This window comes from Epinephelus lanceolatus, chromosome 5, assembly GCF_041903045.1.
Source record: "Epinephelus lanceolatus isolate andai-2023 chromosome 5, ASM4190304v1, whole genome shotgun sequence".
NCBI classification, from domain to species: Eukaryota; Metazoa; Chordata; class Actinopteri; order Perciformes; family Serranidae; genus Epinephelus; species Epinephelus lanceolatus.
In genome coordinates this window covers 4,825,323-4,844,477 of record NC_135738.1, presented here as the reverse complement: position 1 = coordinate 4,844,477, position 19,155 = coordinate 4,825,323, and the positions used below count along the sequence as shown (strand labels likewise).

At 42.5% G+C, this 19,155-nt stretch overlaps 1 long non-coding RNA gene across 1 annotated transcript in view; it reads right to left on the bottom strand.

Moving 5' to 3' along the window:
• Window positions 1–663: 663 nt before the first annotated feature.
• The window catches only part of LOC144463585 (uncharacterized), a 28,890-nt gene continuing 10,398 nt past the window's right edge, over window positions 664–19,155 (bottom strand). Inside the window, exons 4-5 of the long non-coding RNA XR_013491663.1 lie at window positions 2,409–2,532; window positions 664–2,043 (exon numbers count right to left, since the gene is read on the bottom strand). This is a non-coding gene — a long non-coding RNA (uncharacterized LOC144463585). The remainder of the gene's footprint in view (window positions 2,044–2,408; window positions 2,533–19,155) is intronic.

Sequence of the window (19,155 nt, the reverse complement as noted above, 5' to 3'; positions counted from 1 at the left end):
CCCTATCACTGTGTGTGTGTGTGACTTCTTCCCAGGCAATGAGCTCACACTCCCACAGCCGTGGTCTCATTAAAAAACAGATACCCCTTTTCCACCAACATGGAACCGGCTCCATTTTGGTTCCTGCACGTAATTTTAAACTGTTCCGCAGAGTTCTGCATGGGTCCATTTTTGAAAACTTGCACCTGCCCATACCTGTAAAGCTTAGTACCAGACCTGACCTGTTACCCATCATTATGTCTGAGTCAAAGCCACACCTGTGCCCATGAATTTATAGACACATATATATATGTATATATATATATATATATACATATATATACAGTTTTTAACTTTTACACACATCAGGGAGGGACTGATAAATGTGTGGAGCACATGGCAGATGTATGACATGCACAATATCTGGTAGGCAGGTAATTTCAGGACGTCAAAATCGCGGTGAAAATCGTGTAATGTGAACTAGGCTTAACAAGCGTGACCCATCAGAACAGGCCACTGTCCTTTTCCCCAGGAAAACAAAGAGCACTAGTGGAGTTTCAGTGTGATAACCATACGAAAAAGATCTGAAAATAAAAAAGAAAGCTCTCTACATACAGTTTAAACGGCAACAACACATGTATTTACATCAGTGAGGCTGAGACTCAGACTTCCTCAGCCCACAGTGAGATCTCGTCTCTACTGCTCTGTCAGCTGCCGTCTCCACCACCCATCTTCACTCCATTCACATGTTAATCAAAGAACTATTTACACCTCTATTACCTGAGGAACTGAGGAGCACACAGGCTGACACACACACATGGACGCAGACAAGTAGGCGCGCATGTTTCCTGTGTTGTGCAAACTCGTCTTGTTCTTACGTGCATACTCATGCATTCACACACACACACACACACACACACACACACTTATTATTTCCTGCATGTTTTTACTAGTTTTTATTATATATTTTTTAAATAACTTTCTTTTCTTTAAGATTTGAGGCACCATTGTGACATATAACTAAGGTAAATGGGAAAGAAGAAGTGAACAAAAGAAAGGATATAAGGACACACAACATCAGCAGTGTATACATTTTAGAAATAATAAAAAAATCATTCAAAAAGGGAAACAGGAAGACTGTCTTGATGCTAGTTAGCCAGTTACCATAATACATCTAATACAACCCAATGTTTAAAGAACAGAGCCTATTTACTGTGCACTACTCTACAATAACACAAATCATCAGGAAGTGTTATTGCGTCAGAGCTCAAAGATTACAGAAAAATAATCTGCAGATGTCACGGGTATTTATCGGGTCTGGCTCCAATTGGCAGTGATGGAAATATGACATCTGTGTTTAAGTGCTAATTTTAGCCCATTTACAGGTGAGATGCAATGGCACGCCATGACAAAATATCGTCCGTCTCCACCTAAGCAGCACTCAAACCTTGTTTCAAATTAGTCAGCACCGAGTTTGAGAAGCAGAGACTGAATAAGTGAGAGCTATATAGGAAGAAGTATCCACTGTAACATTTTCAGAGTGCTCTATTCTGCTTTCTGCTGTTTACTAACCTGTTTTCAGCGTCTGTGACGTAAAACTTGAAACACCAGTAAAAAAAACAGAAAGACATTCCTGTCTGCAGCAGAGCTGTGTACACGGCTAAAGGCCACTGGTGATGGGAAAACACTCCATAGTCTAATTTTACCTGCGTACATGTGCTAATTCTGGTGGAAAAGGGATAAAAATAATGAATTACTATCATGAGAGGTGATAACTCACGATGTTACAGGGTTCTTTTTGATTTTAATATTAGTTACAATGCATATTATTATAAACCGTATTGTCAGAGTTATGTAGAGACTGACTTCCAGGGAGGTTCCCTCCAGCTGTTTCGTGACAACCCCAGACACACACACTCAGACACACACACAGACCCTGGTCTGAGCTCTGTGAAGACAATGGCGGCTCCGCTGTTATCACCAGCTCCATCACTCTGTCTCTGCTCTGCATCGCCTCACTGCTGTCCTGCTGCTGTATCTGTGAGTGTTACAACAGACGAGGGGCTGGGGATTGTGTAGAGGGCTTGGTCTGCTTCAATGGTGTCACACTCTCATGCTGTGTGTGTGTGTGTGTGTGTGTGTGTGAGGATTTCCCCTTCGCTGGGTGTCCACTTCCCTCTGCCTTTGGCCCATTTCTGTCCGTCACTTTTCATTCACACGTTCAGATACAAACAGGCCTCTCTCCTCTCCGTCTGTAGCTTTAAGGCGTGTTTAGCACTCAGCATGTCATTTACATATCAGCTCAGATTATGAAGCTGCCTCTATAATGAAGTGACAGTGGGCTTATATTGTTTACTGACATCTTATGAATCTTTTTCACCCTCACAGGTTTATGTTTTGCAGAGAACGTTTCCTTGTGATATCTTTACCTTGTAAGATTTGTTTGGAGCCATAGTTAGACTGTACGGAGCTTCAGTGGTTCTGCATTTTCTTTTCAGCTTCAGTCTTGAACCATGGTCACTGCTCCTTGAGTCACAGTCAGTCATTTCTAAACTGAAATGGAAGGAGACAGAAGAACAGAGTTGTGGTATAATATAACTACATCGTCTGCATACATAATGATTTATTAGAAACTCCCCATAAACACCTGATTTAAGACACACTTTACACACAAGTTAGGTGAAACACAGTTGCTACAGTACTATTCATAGATTAAAATATTTAGTGACACCTGCTGTCAAAATTATTACCTCCTCACACACAGCCTGTTTAAGGTGGGAACATTGCAGTTATTCCACCTTGCTGTTCTGTATTTAAAAAAAGCTGGCAGTGGAAGAAGAGAGCCAGAGAACCGTTTGTGTAAAGGGGACAGTCAGCATGGTGGGACTAAGTGCACACACACACACACACACACATTAGACATTGACACTGTTGTGTGACAGGTCACGCCTCTTTTGTTTGTGTAATGTCGCCATCCTATTTAAAATCCAACATATTTTCAAACTACAGTTTGTATGATATCTAACCAATCAGCTCCCCATGATTGGTGTCTTCATGTAATGTATCAAATGTAAAGTTAAGTAGGTTATGTTTAAGAAAAGAAACACAATTGGGCGTTGTCACTTTATGCATTTAATGTAAAGTTGCTAGGGCTGTCAAGCGACTGAAAAAATTAATCTAATGAATTCAATGCTCTGTGATTAATTAATCTAAATTAATTGCATACATCAATTTTTGCTGTGAAATCATTTAAAACTTTTTAGTTCAGATGAATGTTGTCGGATGTGTTGAAGTAAAGTGAGATTTTGGACACAATTGTCCTTCTGTCCACGACCACACGAACTGGCCTGCAGTCCATTTTGTAAGGAAGTTAGTGAGTCGATCACAGGTAGACTGACTCAGTTTGTGTCTGAACACCTGGTTGAGTGTGGCGTGACGAGGCTGCCTGCTAGCGCTAGCATCAGAGGCTGTGTGAGGTGATATTTCAGGCTTGTAGTTCTCTGATGTTAGGAAAACTCCTTCTGCAGAACCTGTAGAGAACTGTGCTCCTATCAACAATTCCATCTGGGCGAATTTTAAATATAAATGTTCCATTCATGAGGCCAAGCAGCGTCGTCTCGTTTGCTTCCGTCATGTGACAAAGACACTGTGGCCTTCAATGACACACCGGGTAAAAGGGCATCACGAAACATGATTAATGAGCGTTAATTATTTTTGATCGAAATTAACATGTTATTTTGACAGCCTGAAAAGTTTTGTAGGTTAGGTTTAGGAAAAAACACATGGTTTGGTGTTGTCACATTATGTACATTAACGTAAAGTCACATAGGTTAAATTACGGGAAAATCACACGGGACATGAATACCAGTCTCCCGGGGGAAAGTCCTGTGTTTGTTTGATCCATTTACCACCCTCTTCCTCTTAAGATGAACTTTCACTCTTTATACTACCTTCTTCTTCACTCCTATCAGCACATTAGTCACGTGACCGCAGCCTTCCCGGTTACATGGATATGGACATGGACATATAGACGAATTCGGCGAGCGACTTGTGTATGCCGCCATCTTGCGGCGGCGCCATTGCTGCCGTAACATGTGTCAGTCATCAATTCATGATGCTGTCATTGTGAACTGACTCTCTACAATGACAGCATCATGAATAGCTGGATTGATGATGTTAGACAGTGGCCTCCGGTAACTGATGAAGGTATCTTAAATGAGCACCGATATTAATATAGAAATTAATCATTTGTTTGAGCGATAAGCAGGAAAGATTATAATAATAGGGAGATAATAGACTGTATCATTAAACACTGTGTAATATAACGTTAGCATACGTTACGTGTGCTGACGTTAGCAAGCTAGCAGCGTGACATTTAATCATTATGGACAGGCTACGTGACTAAAAACAACAACAACACGTGTTTGTGTTTTGTTTTAGGTATTCAAGAATATTTTATTGATCGCCTGGCCTCCGATGACCAGAAAAACGGCAATTACAGGTCTCTGTGGTCAAAATTACCTGAGCTCCAGATGGGTCGGGCAAATTTTACACCGCCTTTTAGACGATCATCACATCATATTGAAGCCGATCAATATTGATCTGTTCATAATGATTAAATGTCACGCTGCTAGCTTGCTAACGTCGGCACACGTAACGTATGCTAACGTTATATTACACAGTGTTTAATGATACAGTCTATTATCTCCCTATTATTATAATCTTTCCTGCTTATCGCTCAAACAAATGATTAATTTCTAAATTAATATCGGTACTCATTTAAGATACCTTCATCAGTTACCGGAGGCCACTGTCTAACATCATCAATCCAGCTATACATGATGCTGTCATTGTAGAGAGTCAGTTCACAATGACAGCATAATCAATTGATGACTGACACATGTCACGGCAGCAATGGCGCCGCCGCAAGATGGCGGCATACACAAGTCGCTCGCCGAATTCGTCTATACGTACCACCAGTGCCTGAGAACATTCTGGTAAAATCAAACACTGGGGCAGCATTATGCCGGCAATTTTTTGGTTCACATGAAAGAGCAAAGATGGCTCAAGTGGCTGATCTTCTTTATGGCAGTATTGTGGAGACTCTGGGTAAAGGAGCTGTTGATAATGTGCATTAAAGCAGATGATTGTTCTTTAAAAGAACAGGAAGTGATTATGGAGATAAAACTGGATCTTCCAGATTCAGCGTCACTGTCAATATTGGCTGCACAGCATATTGTCAGTTCTTTGTTCATATGATGTCTATAAGAAATTAGATTCAAAAATACAATACAAAAAGTATTCCAAAATCTATTTTGAATTATCACCTCAGTTGGGGTATTTTAGGTGGCAAGGGAAGATTTATTTTCTCCACCTGTGTTGATAACACAATATCACACGTATTCCAGGTTAATGCCAGTTTCCTCCCACAACACTGGCTGTTGTCCAAAGGTAAACAAGAGACACCTAGCTCCAGTCGTCCAGCTTTATTTTGGTAACAAAAGCTGATCTGCTGTCGCAGTCAGTGGGTTTTATTGAAAAACAGAGACGGACGTTCACAATGTGATTGATGATCGTTCTGAATTATGTAACATCATCTGTGTTTGTGGCCTCTGAGGGGTTAGTATAAACTGTCCGCCTGGATTTTAAGGGCTTCATTACTAATATCAATCAGCTGTTGTCTTTGCACTGCCGTCACCACTGAGCACACTCTGCTCTGTTTCCGTGAGCAGGTAATGGAAAAGTGTTTTGCTGCTGGGTTAAGGGGACAGAAATTCCTGCTGTCCTGCACTTTCAACTTCTGTGGTCTAGTGAAAACAGGAAACGCCGGACTGAAGGGCGTCCTTCGAGAGCGGGTCCGCAAACAAACAGAGCAAGTGTGGAGAAAACAGGAAACACTGATGGGGAGGGGGACGGAGAAAGTGTGTGTGCTGTACTGAATGTGGTGTGTGTGGTTTTGATGGCATTTCTAATCCTTTTTGTGACTGGAATTCAAGGAGACACGAGAATCAGAGAGACAGAGCAGCACACAGAGGAAGACGTAAAGAGAGAAAGGTGGTCAGAGAGACAATAAAATAAAACAGGAGAGAAAGTGTTGAATGGATCTGAGTAATAATTTGTCCACATCAGGTAGCTACTCTCACATGGATCCACTTTGTTTCTCTTGGCAAAACATCGTCAGGCCACTGTGAAGGAGGTGGGTGTGTTTCAGTTTCTGAACAGCTGTGCAGACATGTATGGACGTCAGCCGGTGGACTGCACGTACAGGCAACCGTCAAAACAAGACCTCAGACATGTACGCACTCGCTGTGGATGTTCTGACCACTCGCTGGTTTCGGTTTGTGTATTCAAAAACTGGATTTAAATATCAACTTCAGCGTCATCAGGGACTTGTGTCACTGTAAATTCCCAAATATGTATCCCAACAGCAGAGTTAATTATATCTCATTATACTGCAGTATATTTTAGCAGCTTTCTGTGAGACACCCTATTTTCTAATCTGCTCCCACTTTAATTTGCTGTTAATTTAAACTGGGCACGTCGTCCTGGTGTCTTGATACATTCAGTATAATTCACATCCCCACAGCTCCATTTGCATCAGAACAACATTATTACATCCTTCTCACCAATCTGTTGCTCTGGGTTCCTCAGGAAAGGTTCTGTGTTAGGTTAAATTGCCTTTTCTGTATTGCTTTTACACAAGTTTACATTTGTGCCATTAAAAAAGTACTGTTGTCACCAAATTTAGGTGACCACAGTAATTATCCCTGCCACTTCTCAAAGAGTTTATCATGTCCTTGTACTATCTTGCTTCCACTGGTGTTTATCTGAAACAGTGTCCTTCACTTCCTGCGATAATGCTCACATTAACAGACTTTCTTCTAACATCTCCTTGATATGACTGAATCACCCTCTCCTGAGACAACAAGTGCAGATGTGCAGATTCTGATGTTTTACAGCCAGACAACAGGGGAGTGTCCCCTCTTTAAGTCCTCAGCCAACACAAAGGGTTGTTGTGTCGCTGTAATCCAAACTGCAGCATAAACAAGGCAGACGAAGCAACACTCAGTGTCAGCCGACCTCAACCACAACGTGATGTAATTGAATATATCTCATCCATTCCTCCAAAACATCCGGGAAGAATTAAACACAGAATGTTGGAATTTAATGGCATGCCATCTACACACTGGGCTATCCTCCCTGCGTTTTCTTTTTTAGGACTTTGGTTTAGAAGAAAACAACATTAATCTAAAACTAAATGTAGAAGTCCAATTACGTCATTGTTGTTGGGGTTTTTTTGTGTGTATTTGGACATTTTTAAGGTCAGAGATTCCTCTGTCTTTTTTATGTAACAGGAACACTGTCGAAGCCTTCAGTGGGGTTTGTGCTTCTGCAGCATAGACATGTACCGTATGCTTAGGGTTGCCACCGTCACTGGAAAAATAAAGGACACCTCGCCTCATTCACGAGATTGTGAGTGTCAGACACTTAGTTTCCTGCATTGTGGTGAATTTTTAGGCACTATTTTGTGCTTTTTATGCATAAGTTTCAAAGACATCTGCTATCCTCAACATCAGCATAAAGGAAATAAAGTGTCAGTAAGTTGTTTTTATTATTTATCATGTCATTCCAAGAATGTAAAAGAATAGGGAGAGCATGAGAGTAGGTTGTGCACAAAATATGAAACAGTACATTTACATGACATTAGAGAATTTTTTTTGTGTGTCAGTGCAACTATACATGTAAACATGTTAATCCGTCTGGAGTCGTACCACGTTGAACACATGCAGACTCCTGCATGTATACAGCCAATCAGACCCAAACTGGCCGAGGCGTTCTGAGCATGCTCCACAGTTTCCGCCCCGGGCTTTGACCCAGAAGTCCAATAGCATTAAATGTGTAAGAGAAGAAGAAGCCGGTAACAACGTGGAGAAATCTACATCCAGAGCTGTGACTTTTTGGACGGACCAAATGTACAGAGCTGTAAAGTTGTCCACCATGGTACCAGTTAGCAGCTAGCTAACCATAACTAACTTGTTTGTCCATCATTTGGTCTGTGACGTAATAAGTCAACAGGAAAAAGGTCCAATATTAACAAGCTGAAAGGGGGCATATCTCCACCTATCGTAGAGGAGTCGCACATACTTGGGTCAATAAATGGATTCCCCTCCCGTGCTTTTATACTGGGACAAGGACAGTAGACCAGTTAGATGTCCTCGTCAAACTGTAACTGTAGCTCCACTTGACTGTGCATGCAAATGTATTGGCTGTGATTCAAGGCTCGAGCTAAGGTTAGCTACATATATGTAACTTGAGGCTGCAGCTGTGAGCCTTTGGCTCCAGTTAGCAGAAGGCTAAACTATTAGCAACATTTTCTCTCCATTTCTGAAACACTTCTCAGTGTTGAAATATGTTTTATTTAGTTTGTTGTCAGACTCTTTTTTAGACTCTTTTTGATAAGTCCTTCATCCTTTTTTTGGGGTTTGCTTTGCAGTGTAGACAGGTGTTGTCAATGCTGAAATAGCAACTTTCTCTGCAGGATTCTCCACCATTGAATCGGGCTTTGTTCACAACAGTGTAGGCGATCTATGTAGCCAAGGGTCCAGGCTCTGCGTAAAGCCTGTGAACAACTATAAACCAGCCTTTATGGGAGCTGGCTGTGTCATGCTAACAATATAATCACTCTTTTATCTTGTTCAAAATATAAGAAGTCCAAATTTTGCTGTCCAGCACCAAAGCAAAAAACATTTAAGCCTCAGAATGTAGAAATAAAAACCCAGGAACATGTTTCAGCTTTTTAACAAGACAGAAAGAAGAGAGAAGATCATGAAGGAATCAAAGCTTGTAAAACATAAGCTTAAGTAAAAGTGAGGCAGAGAGGCCTGATTATTATATAACACCTGACAACATCTGTATTTTTTAAGCAAGTAACTCTATTTCACTGAGTGCATTTGAATTTATCTGTAAACCAGCTGTTTACTATGTCTACGTCCAGCTCAGACAGAAAACTCCAGAGCTAACTTTATGAGGACAGATAGAGAGTCAGAACACAAGACAACAAACTCAGCGTGATAGCAGATGATGAGGTCTGAGCTTGTTGCATTCCGGCGCCGCGCGGCCTCCCTCAGACCTCCATAACATCCCAGCAACCCCCCGCCCCCGCCAAGAAAACAGCAACCACGCGTCAGGAAATGAGTCGAGACGTACATGTTGAGACAAGAAGAACTCGCTCCTCGACAGCTGTTTCTGTCCCACACAGACATACATATGTCCTCGCATGGTCTGGAGCTTCCCATGCCAGTACGGCTCAAGTATGGGAGGAATGTGGTAAACACTGGGAAAGGAAGGAGGCCCTGAAGCATCGTGGGTAATGACCCCCCAGAGTAGGGATGATGGGATGGCGAGCAGGATGAGGGCCATTATGTGGTTGTTTGTTGCTGATTTGCTGGTTGTTGTGTGACCTTAAGTGAGGAGGCCTCTGTAATTAGGCCGCTGGTGCAGTTATTACGAGGAGCATCTGGTTGGTGGGACAAAACCAGCGGTGGAAATCCTGCACGAGTGTCTACAGTCTACAGGACCTTTCCTTTAGATACATACAAGCAGCAATATGTTGCCCCGAAATACCACCAGGCAAATCCTGTTTCAATCCTGTGATTTAGTTTTTCACGACATTTACAGCAAATAAGATGTGTAGAGATACAAACTCAGGATGTGTTGGAGTTGCTGCTCAGCTTGTTGAGTCAAACTTAGCATATAAACAATGTACCATCGCTGTGGTACATGGCGTCGACCCTCTGGTTTCCCTTCAGGTGGTCGGCTTCATTTTGAGCTGCAAAACCCCTTTAGCATCGTTAAGTATGTTAGCACCTCTAGCCACGTGACACTGCTAACGGCGCTAACAGAGCTAACAGTAGAAGCTAAAGGGGGTTTGCAGCTCAAAATTTAGCCACTCACTCACCAGGGCGACCTGGGGTGAGACCGGTACAGTGGGCCTTATGTTGCTATGGCAACGCAACAAGCAGGACTCGCCCAATTAGCAGTGCCGCTAGGTTACGTTAGCTCCCACTAGACCCAGGTGGTAAGTGTTCAGTGCACTGAAGAGAAGAAAAATTAACCTACACACTGACATGCCAAAAATATTCTCTACGGTTAACCGATCAGTGGTTAACCCTTGACATCCCTACTTTCAAACACAAAACTGACGGTTCAACCCTGGTAGAGCTTTCAGTTTGAAAGGGGTACGTCAAGATCCCAGCAGAGATGTGATTGGATCATTTATGGCAGGTCCAGGTGTTCATAGTACATTATCGCCATAGTGAACGGGTGTTGAATAATCAGGCCTGAAACAATGGAATGCTGAAATTATAGTGCAAATAATAGGGATGCATGATTGGATGTTTTGCTGATATCCGATATCATAACAACTTATTTGGCTGATAACCAGTGCAGGTATATCCTTTTTTTCCCCAAATTAATTTTAGTGATTATCAAGTCTCTTCTCTAGTGGAGTTAACATCATATTACACATGCATACTCTTATCGTGACGACCCATCAGCAGATGGAGACATGAAATACGATACTTTTCGGTGAACGTAAAATTCATTCATTGTGCAAGAAAAGAAAAAGCATGTCGGCCTATTCCGTTAACTTTAAAGCTAATATCAGCTGATACCGATGACGTGCCGATATTATCGTGGATCCCTAACAAATACTTTATTGTAAACACTTGTGTGGAAAAACTCGACTGGCCTGTACAGAGCCGTGACCTCCACCCTGTACTTCACCTTTGGGATGAATTAGAGCGCCGACTACGAGCCAGGCCTTACGCCCAACATCAGAGGCTGATCTCAGTAATGCTGTTGTGGCTGAAAGGGAGCAAATCCCTGCAGACAGGTTCGATGCCAACGATTGTAGATTTAGTTGTTTATTAATCACATACAGATGTGATATTCAGGTGTCCACATACATTTGGCCTTGTAGTGTAAATAAATGTGGATTTTATTGATGTCACGTTTGACTCTATGATGAACAATAAGTCTTTCAAAGACAGCGACGTTGACCCTTTGACACACATCACACTGTTTGCCTGCCAGCAACAAGTGTTTGTAATAATGTTTGTTACAGTGTGGCTTGAGCAGGGTTTAGATTCAAGATTCATAATTCAAGATTAAATCTATTGTCCCACATTGTGGAAAATTTGTCCTGGACTCTTCACCCATGCTGCAGCCATAAAAAATACAACATAGAACATCAACAAATCAACAGATCCACAACATGGTGCCAGGTGGTGCATACACCCAAACCATCTCAATACATGTACATACCCATGTACAAAGGTGTTGGAGAATACATTCATAAAATTAAAAAAAAAAAAAAAAAAAAAAGAATTTAATAAAATAGAATAAAATAAAATAAAATAAAAGTGCCAGTAATAATCATTCATAAAAAAAGATAAATAAATAACACCAAGCACCAAAAACCATAAGTTGTAGCCTTTGGATTTAAGGTCTTTGGAGGAAAAGGAGAGCTGCATTGTGTATGTGGAAACGTTCTAAGACTGATGATACTGCTCGTTACTGTGATTTCTGTCGACCTAATTAAACTTTTAAAAAGAAAACACCTTTCATGTCTGTAAGTTCATTACATGCACTACGTCCACAAACAGAGGGTTCCTGCTCCACACAAACAAGACCCGACTCTGCTTGATTTGACCCCACTATCCACCCAGTGTAGTGTAGCTGTGGGCCACCCAGGCTGTCACTCACTCACTCACACACACACACACACACACACACACACACACACTGGGTCACCATTGTTCAGCTGCCTGGAGTCGGTCCAGGAGAACAGGCCTCGCTCCACTCCATCCCCTTTGGAACAATTAGCACAAGGGCTGACCTTTGACCCACTGAGCGGCAGGGAAGAAATGAGCTTCAAGGAACTGCGGTAAACACAAAGCCAGGAGTCTTACACGCTCCTAAAGATAAACAATAACCAGGGTTTTTGAAGAGCGTGCTTCATTTACCTCAGCTAAGAGGATGTGGGCTCAGTTTAACTGTTCCAAAGTGGAGATCAAAGACAAAAAGATAATCCAACATTTGCAGTCGGAGCCGCTCAACTTTGGAAGAATGCGCTGGAGGAAATCCTGTGACAAAAGATTGAAACTCCTCTTAAGACTCATTTTTATAAGCTGTCAGTTCAATCATAACCCGTCTTCAGTGTCACTTTACTGGAGTGGTATTTTACTTTGTTGGGAGTTTATTGTTTTCTCTAACTTTTGGGCATTGGTAGAATCAGCAGGACTAATTTTCACAAAACTTCAGTTGCCTAAGCTATACTTTTCTATATGCATATTTTCTGACCAACCAAGCTGCAGCAGACATTAAGATGACGTCAGAAAGACGTTAAATTTTGGTTGGAGTAAAAACTGGGTTGATGATATTTTAAATCTCTAATGACATTAGAATTTCAAGTTGTGTGGACATTAACATTTTGAGGTTTTGCAGACATCAGGTTTTGTTCTCCATACCTCACGACTGAAGGACGTTAGATGATGTTGGCATGAGACATTAAGAAGACATTGGATTTTGGCTACCTAACGCAACTTAAAATGAGCAAAATATCAATATCATCAGCATTCTGTAGTCATTGATTTTGGCACTAGACGTTGTCCTGACATTGAATTTTGGTCAACCTGAATTCAATCAAATATCAACTTTGAAAAATGTTGGTGGCCAGCTGGGATTTGGAATATGGCAACACATTCTTACTTCGATCTCGTCCACATATGACGTCCAAGGTACCCTGGATGTGTTGGTTGCTGACGTTCTGGGACACCGTGTCAACTTCAGCCTGTTACATGCATTGTCTGTTTTCAAAATACACTTCTGTTTTCACAGGAAATGTACAGTTTGCATACAGTCTCTTTCAAAATAGAAGCACTACGTAGATAAAACACCACGAATTGATGTTTTTTTCCCCCTCAACAACACACGCACGTGGTTGGGTTTAGGAATAAAGAACAGGAACATCGTACCACTTGGACTTCTGCCGCGTTAACTTTCGTTGTTGTCCTGCCACACCCTTAAACAATAATGACAACTGACCACATGTCATGCCAACGTGAAAGGACAGCTTTTTTCTTCTCTGTCTGACGCTGGAGGTCACTGACCAAGCACCAGATTTTGATGACTTATGAGTGAGACCGGGTTGAATATGGTTATTGTGGGTTGTTTTTAAGAAGAGAACATTGGCAGTGGTTAACATTGGTCTATACTAGAGGTATAATGTGGATAGTTTTCTTGTTCTTCATATGAGAAATCACTGAAAACAATGTTGGTTTGAAGTTTTTAATTTAAAGTATTGTTGGCTTTTCGTAGGAATGAGAAGCCCTCAAAGTCGGCTTAAGCCCAATCCATGTGTCTGTTTCAACTGACATTTTACAGCTGGTCTAAACATAGACGGATCATTTGGATTTTTGCAGCAATAGGCCTGTTTACAACAGACACACAGCTTTTTTCCATGCACACGGCCTGACTCAGTGCATTAGCCGAGCGTAGCAGGGATCAGCATCTCCATACAACAGGACTACCTGCTTGAAGGAATGTTTCTAAGGGATACTTTGCCTTTAGAAACACTGAAGAATTTGAATTTCCCCTCTGGGATTAATAAAGTATATCTTCTTCCTCTTGGTGTGGCCGAAAGTGCCAGTGGAAAAGCCCAAATAGTGAAGTAACCAGAGAGTCAGAATTCTAACTGATACACTGGGATGTCCTGGTGGCTCAATGAGCTGAAGCGCCTACAGTGTTAGTGCAGTTTTGTAACATAACCACAATGCACAAACCAATAAAGTGCATGAGACAACCTAACTTCACCTGACCCCCAAGTAACCCTGCTTTGTGTCACTTTTATCAATCGAGAGTTGCAGCACAGACGTGTTTAGTTTAAATCCACTGACAGCGGATTTTCTCTCAGTGCTCCAGCAGCTGTGACAGTGACACACAGCGACACTGAGCAGACGGTCGCCTTACACTAAGAGTCGACAGCCGTTAGCCAAATGCCCGAGATGCAGCGATTACCACTGTCACTGCGCGGCAACCTGGGCCACCAACTGTCACCGCACTGAGCCACGTCACACACACAAGAGGGGCCGGCACGTGAGCGCACACACACACACACACACACACACACACACACACACACACAAATACGAGTACAGTCCAATAAAATAAACCAGGCGTCATCTTTACGTACATGTAGTTCACAGTGCACTCAGGCATTCATTCCACTCCATAAACAGCCCCCTTTATAGTCATCCATATGTCAGATTCACCAATCCAAGGACACACATGCACTCCCCTCCCTCCACACACACATATTTCCGTTCCCACTGCGGCTGAAAAGCCAAACACCCCTAATCCTCAGCGTTGGCGCACCACGTCCACCTCCTCCCCTGCACTGGTTATATCTGGGATTTGAACAAGGCCAGAGTTGGCGGTGCTGCCACACCAAGTCTCGCCAGCCTCCCCCACACGTCTTTGCCTCACTCTCCCCTTCCTGACTCCCGGCGTAACCAGCACTCCCTGGCTCCCACAATCCCATCAGCCCTGCACAGGGCCAGCTGCCCACAGGTCTCGTGCGTGGCTGCGCCGTCTTAAAGGATCTCTCTGCTGCTAATGCCACTTAAGCACAAAGCGCTTCAGCTGAGGAAGCTGAGCGCTGGCATTGCCTCCCTGAAGATCAAACGTCACCGTCCCACGGCCGGCTGCTCGCTGTCTGGCCCTGTGCCCGCTCAGCATACTACAACGAGCTGCCAGGACGGGAGGGGTGAGGGCTACTGTACCACAGCCAGAGATGACTGTATGGGCCATAGGAGGCTGACAGGAGCAGAGACAGAGCAGAGACTGAGGGCTGATGGGGTGTGACGCTGATGAGATCACAGGTCCTGCTGTCTGTGTTTTCTTCTGGTCTGTGTAAAGTTAAGGTCAAAATAAATTCTTATTGGAAAACAGCTTCAACTGTATGTTTCTCTTTGGAGCTCCCTCACAAGAGCCTCAAATCACAGGCACATGTTAACCGTTCAAAGATGTAAGCCAAGAGGCCTGCAGATGCACCGCAGACACATCCTAGATATCCAGCAGGCTAAACATCTGGAGCTGCCGGGAAACAGTCGGTGAGCTACAGCCAATGAGAGCAAAAGACACGGGTTGACGGGGAGTAAACAACTATACTGTACGTGTTGCATTTGCATCACAGATGAAAGCTGTTGTTTTAGTGAGAGGAAACAGCATATGAAACTCAAAGACATGTGAAAACAGGCTAGTTTTTAGGCTTTTTTTTAATTCAGTCTGGCGTTATGTCATTTCCTGTGTCACTTCTTGTGTGTGTTTTTCTGACAAAACATAGTTTGAGGACCTGACAGACTCATCAGGGATTCGTCCTGGTAAAAGATCTTGTAGTGTCATGTAGTGTGAAAACCACAATATCAACACTCAAGTTGCATGAGGTGAATAGTCCAGTTTCCTGTTTTGTAAAAGCAGATGCTGAGATCAAACAGTAAAACTCAGCAGTGCTGTTAAAATATGAGCCAAGACTCTGTTACTGTGTCGCCTGCTGCTCACCTAAAACATATTCAGAAGGATGTTTTATCTCACAATTTAACTGTGATTTAAGATCATTTGTTATCAGCTGGCCACCATGTTGTTTCCTGTCAAAACAGCTACGCTGCATTTAGTCACAAACCAGCTGGAGCGTGCGTTGCGGCGCAGTGCATTCTGGTAGCTGTAGTTTTTCCACCTCTTGAGCAAAAGCGAATGTCATAGACCTTTCTCTCTGATTTCTCTGGTCATAAAGCACCAGATTCAAAGTGTTTGTGTCTCTCTGCTGCAGAGACAGACCTTCTCCCCAGAGATGTAAAGCAAATCCAAACTGACTGTACCTTAACATTTGTAGAAACATGGATAATAAAAGAAAACTGAATTTTATCGATTAGAGTACAAAGGCTTGTCACTCTCAAGCTGAAAACACAACGGTGTCGCAACCATGCATCAAGTGCCGCCCAAAGCACACACTGGGCGCATCACACTGCAGCTCGTCAACAGATGATATTGCAAAGTTATCACAACTTTCACTGAACGATCGGTACTTCATCCACCTCTGCATTAGCTTAAAATAATGCGTGGACAGCCACTAATTAGGGTTGATATTCTCACCTGAAGAGCTGATCCCCAGAGCTATGACTCACCAGGAAGTATCCTTTTGGCCATTGTCTTTATAATGACACAACTGTGGGATCAACATCAAAAACTGGATTCTAAAAAGTCTTAATTAGATGCCATGTGATGTTAACATTGGTTCTCTTATTTCCAGTTAAACTCCAACCAGCTGTGAATGACTGTGATGATCCTGTAGCTCGTTTAGTGCCTGTTAGTTTGCAGATTATTAGTAGGCGGGGTCGTTCATTCAGTGCAACATGGAGCACCTGGGCTCACGCTCCTCAGACACAGTAAAAGTTTCCTCAGAAAGACTTTCTCTGTGTGTTGTATTCGCTTTCTCTGTTATTGTTGGGCACCAACATTCACTTAACTGCACCACTGAGTGAGTGACGTGACTTGCCTGGGTACTCGCAGTGCCTACAGCCCATCAAAGCCGTCGTGTGGTTTCACACTTATCTTTATTATTTTGTCTGTTTATGTGCCTCATGTGAACAAACAGTTCTGTGTCGTGCTTAAAAGCGCTGAATCTTTAGTGTTTATGTGAAAACTTCTCTTCCTGCCTTCCTGGCGCCTGATCATGACTTAGCCACAACACAGGCCTCCTTTCCCATTTCCCCCCTCTGCTCAGGAAGACCGGCTGCGAGGTCATGAGGTCACAGTCTGTTCAGCAGAGAGGGACAGTCCACGGTGAGACATGGCCAGGGTCTCCGACAAGATCCGAGGCCACAAATAGAAAACAACAAATAGTTTATGAGTCTTTAATTTGTTACAGGGAGGAAACTGGGTCTCAAGGTTCACCAGACTAATCCTCCTTGACATTTTACCTGGAGATGTGACAACACTCTGTCTTTAATGTTTTTGCTTCTGCTGTGACAACACTGATGTGGATTAAAAATGTTTTGTATGATGACACTGAAAAAAATGGAAAAAATCTCCTGCTGTGTCATTGAGACAGATGATGTTATGCAACAAGTTGCCGAACACAAACTGGACAGTTTTAATTTAATTTTCAAGGACACTACGTTGAACAGCTAAAACTAAATCGAGTATGCAAACGAAGATTAAATCTTTGTTCAATTTTCAGTGACAAAACGAGACTAGACAAAAATGTTAGTAAGGGACTATTTGACATTCAAAGTGATACAAGAGGAGGACTGAAAGATAAATTATTTTAAACTGTCTAAACTAGACAGCTCATAACGACCATGCCTCCAATGATCTTTTACTGCCACATTAGCGGTATGAAATCAGAGCACTGCCAGACTGTAAACTCCAGTAAATATTCAGCACCAGGATGTTTCGATAACCTGCAAAACACTCACACCGGAGCAGCGTCAATTATGAGCTGTAATTCAGCAGTAAATAATCAGCCGTGTGTATCTGACTGTGATGGTGGAGCTGCTGAATGGGTTTGTGGAGTTTGTTAGTTGCAGCGGTGATTGTTAGCAGCTAGCTCCGCTCGTTAGCTGCTGAATGGCAGCAGAGTGAGCAGGTAGGATACCTGATATTAACATGCGTTTTGGTGATCTGAACACAAGCGGACAGCCAAGACATCAGCCGTCCACACTTGTGTCGGCTGATGTCATACATCTGTGTCATGCATCTACAGCTGACCGCACAGTTATCACGCACACACCTTTGCTAGTCACGTTAGTGGTTTTCTCGGTACAGCTTGAAATATCACTGTTAGCAGAGTTAAAAACGTCTCTTTACAAAGGGCAGAACAAGGGATGGTCACGCAACTCGATGTCCAACTTGACATAAAATGGGTACGTTTTAGAGCGTTGGCGTGCTGTGACCAAAACAACCACCACGTCCTGCACCGATGACACAGACCTTGCATCAAGTCGTTGTTTACACTACTAAAGATATGTGATCACATGCAAATGTGTCTTCGTGGTGGTTTAGACTTGTATTTAGCACTGTGCACTTGTGATCAGATCACTCGAGACACGTTAATAACAGGTCTAAATGGCTCCTAGTTGTCTCACATTAGTTATTTGTTGAGAGCTAAATAGAGAGATGTTGAGCTTTTCAAATGATGATCAGTAAGTGTGTGCTCGTCAATCAGCCCTTAAACCTGTCACACACTGCTGGAGACATGACAGTTGGGAAGAATTTATTTGTAGTCGTAGAAAAAAATGAAATTAAATTTTTTATTCAGCCTGTCAAATTGATTCTAGTTTCTAATACCTGTATTTGCCTAATTGGATTAGTTTGAAGAGAAAAAACATCTTGACTAAAAGTAATGCCTTTTGTTGACTATCATGTCATGAAATTTTGTCGACTAAAACTAGACTAAACCTCTGAAGGATAAAAATGACTAAAATGTGACTGAAACTGATGAGCATTTTTGTCTGAAGACTAAGACTAAATATAAATGGCTGCCAAAATTAACACTGGCTACGGTTACATGATGGCTTCTCATTCAGAATGAAATAAATCTGAATGAAATCATTCAGAATTAAAGTTTCTCCAGGTAGTTTACATGAGATAATATTCATTCCGAATGAGGGTTTACATGGGAGATCAGTTTAATCACCTTTTTTCGGGTCTGCGCAAGGTTTGGGGCAGGGAAGGTTTCTGATTGGATAGGGGGCGGGGTGGATGTTACATGTTTACGTTTACTGGAAGAAAACACTGTAGTCCTCGCTCCGGATAACAAGATGCTTGACGACGCCGTTCTTAGTGCCTTTTTCGGGCTTGTTTTGCTTATATTCTTGAAGCAGCAGTACGACAACAACCTTGTTCTGTTAATGCTTCATCTGTTGAGGAGGAGAAGGGAGGTAGAAGGTCGAAGAAGGGAGACAGAAGACCGTGTTTTGGCGTATGGAAACCGGTGAGTGCAACGAGTCCGACTGCTCTATCTCAGCCCGTTGCTATGTGTGCTATATACGTCATCGTGCCAGAACCGCAAAGAAACGAGCATGCACAGAAAGACCGGAATGAACTTAAAGAGGA